This window comes from Haemaphysalis longicornis, unplaced genomic scaffold (genome assembly GCF_048455015.1).
Source record: "Haemaphysalis longicornis isolate Haplotype H1 unplaced genomic scaffold, Haemaphysalis longicornis Haplotype H1 scaffold_10, whole genome shotgun sequence".
NCBI classification, from domain to species: Eukaryota; Metazoa; Arthropoda; class Arachnida; order Ixodida; family Ixodidae; genus Haemaphysalis; species Haemaphysalis longicornis.
Genome location: NW_027526204.1, coordinates 142434774 through 142438054, shown reverse-complemented (window position 1 = coordinate 142438054; position 3281 = coordinate 142434774). Strand labels below are relative to the sequence as shown.

The following is a 3281-nucleotide window of genomic DNA, read 5'->3' as shown; positions in this document are numbered from 1 at the left end:
TAAGAGCTATTCATATCCCATTTTGACATACGAATCACAGGCAAGTAAAATTAATACCATCCGTTACTCGTTTCCATTCAGAGTTCATGGCATGCGGGCCGAGAACGACCCTCACGAATGTTCAGGGGCAACACTGCGCGGAATTTTCGCTGTGTGAGTTCCTCTCATTACAGCCTCCCAGAAACGATCGGTAGCAACGGTGCCGGTCTTCAACAGGAGGCTTCAATTACCATCATCACCACACACCTCTGGCTTCAACTTCCTTCTCCCATAGTTCATTGCGGCGGTCATGTAATGGTGGTACCCAAAGCAGCGTGAAATCCGGTAATTAACTCCTCATTAAACGCAGCAAGGCATCAAAGGAGGGACCCTATGTGGCCCCGTAAAGCAGTGAAATAGATGAAAAATCCTTTCTGCGTCTGGCCCGGGACCACCAACTCCGCTCAGCCGTCGTACCGACTGTCGTTTCTCCTTCAGCGGCTACGCGGAATGAACGGCGCTGCGAGGTCGGCCGGCCGCTCTGCCGGTGCATGCACGGTCACGGCCATTGTCACCCTCGTGCGCGCAAGGTCGCGGCCCTCCCTTCAACCCGCGGTGCGCCTTTGTGGACGCAGCGTTCTTCCACGAACGCGATCTGTGAGCAGCCTTGGCTGCCGGCCACCGCCTTGACGCCGCGGCTCGACCGCGCGGCATGGGGGCCCGTTGCTGTGGCCGCTTTCTTTGCACTAAACGCAGCTGCGCCGGACCGGCCGACCTGGGCCGTTCGTCCGTCCGGTGGCGTGCTCGCGCGGGCGACCAGCCGAGGGGATCGGCGGCCGCTGCACGGTCCGTGGCCCCCGCCGACAGGATATGCGGAGCCACCGACCGACAACGAGCCTTCCAGCGACGGGTGCGCTGGCCGGCGGAAAATATCCCCCCGCTGGATGGCCACCGCTTCGGGAATCGTTGCAGCAGTGTTGTACAGCTGCTCAAGTATTCAGACCGGGCCACACTCAAACCAGTACCGCCGAGGAGAGCACACGACCCTATGCGATCATTGGACCATACAGGCCGATCACCTGTCCCCACCTGTCCTTGCCTCCAGAGGTGTTTGGAAAGGACACGCAGGTCGAGGCAGAAACGTAGACAGGTTAGCCCGCGACCACCAACGACAGAAAAAAAAAAAATATGCGTAAGCAGAGAATGGCATCGGGGACGATTGGTATCCCATATTTCTTGAACTGCGTAAGATACCATGAAAGGAGGCAAGTAGGGGAGGCACAAATAGCGATATATCTTGTCTCTGTTGTCGTCTTCGTACGATCGTTTAATTTTCTTGCACAATTCGAAACTTTCGAACTGTGCAAGACGTAACACTATGTGATTGAACCACATAGTGTTACGTCGTGCGGTAGGAAAAAAATGCGAAAGGGACACACACACACACACCCACACACGCACGCACGCACACCACCTGCGTATTCAACAGGTTTGAATATGAACGAGAGTTCATTTGATCACTAACATGAAATGAAACCCTGTGATACACTGTTAGTTGTAGAGAGTAATGGCTGAACTGCCGGTTTTGGATCGATTACAAAAATAATTAACAAGAAAAGACAAGAACAGGCTCGAATCCCTGAATAAAATAGCTTCTCGCGTAAAACACCGTGGTTTACAGATATCAAGCGCTTTAAAAACGCCCTAAAACAGGGTTCAAGTAAATTCAATCTTTCCAATTGCAAACTTCAAAACATGGCTCACTCTTTCTAACCCTTGCTTTGTGCCTTGCCCAGAGATTAAACCATTTGATTTGACGTGAGAATATTACAGGATTAAAAAATGAACTCAGTACAACCAAGTGAACGTGTTTTTCTAAGTTTAAGGAAATTGTGAGAATAATCAATATACACCGATGGTTTTCGGCGTTATTTCTAACACCACTTTCATGCAGCGGAGCCACACACGCTTGTTTAAAAATCGTGGGGATAACAATAGTAACAATATATCATTAATTGGAGGGAAGAAAACCAATTTCATGCGGTATAAATATCTCTGAAGCTTGGAAACTAATATCCTATCTAATTGACGAGATTTGTGTGTTTTAAAATTGAACAAAATGAAACGAATGTGCTATTCCGCGAATTCAAACAAGGAGACTGAATAGGTAACAGACTTATTAGTAATTTACTGACTGCTGGTAAAAATAATTCATAATTAGAACTGATTAGTTTACTAAAGTTAATAATTGGTCCATTAGAAGATATTTTGCAAGCAATCTTTGCAATATTGTCTGAATAGGTAACAGACTTGTTAGTAATTTACTGACTACTAATTAGTGTATACTAACTAATTATTTATTAGAGCTGATTGGTTTACTTTAACATATTTAGTTAGTCAACTAGAAGGTACTTTTCAAGAAATCTTAGCAATATTGTCTGAATAGGTAACAGACTTATTAGCAATTCACTGACTAAATACTAATTATTTATTAGAACTTATTAGTTTCCTTTAAAATATTTAATTAGTCAACTAGAAGATATTTTGCAAGCAATCCTAGCAATATTGCCTATTTTCAGGTATTACCACACGTGGCTGCTCGGCATAAACACGATTTAAGAGCAGGAAAGGCAGGTAAATCGCAAAGATGAATCCTCCATTGTTTGCAGTGTTCTCGAAAACGCCACCAAAAACCATTCTGATCTCAGAGTCAAAAGAATGGGCTGTATTTGCGGCACTTCACGTTTATCCAACGCATTTACGGAGTGTGCGGACACTACAGGCGAAAATAGAGAACGACTCGCGAAAGTGTTCCAAGGCGGCACTTCCGAAGATATAAACCCTTTCCTTGTCGGAAATGGCGCAAGCGGCCTTTCCCAGTGTGCTGACCCAAATTTCTTAAGCGGGATTGAGAGAACGTGCACACTCTCGCACTTTTGATCTCATTTCAAGCTTGAAGTACGTCTTCAGTTGCAGGAGTGCCTTGTCGGGGGTGTAGCTCAGATGGTAGAGCGCTCGCTTAGCATGCGAGAGGTACGGGGATCGATACCCCGCACCTCCACGACTTCTTTTTTTTTTTGTGCTCTAGCGAAATACCATCTGGAAATTTTACTTCCGTACTAGAGTACTACTTAAGTGTACGACACTATATAATCGAGAATTTCTTTCAATGCAGATGTGCTAAACGGAGCGGCACATCTCGTCTTCCTTCATTCGAGTACCACGTGGAAGCTTGGGCGAGTTGGTGAAGCACGACCAGTATTTTTCAAAGGTCCTCTGAAACTCCGTCAATGCGAGTGGAC

General features: G+C 46.4%; 1 non-coding gene across 1 annotated transcript; it reads left to right on the top strand.

The window, feature by feature from the left end:
• The first annotated feature begins 2967 nt into the window (after nt 1-2967).
• Nucleotides 2968-3040, top strand: Trnaa-agc (transfer RNA alanine (anticodon AGC)). The gene has a single exon. It is a non-coding gene; the product is annotated as a tRNA-Ala (tRNA).
• The last annotated feature ends 241 nt before the right edge of the window (nt 3041-3281 follow it).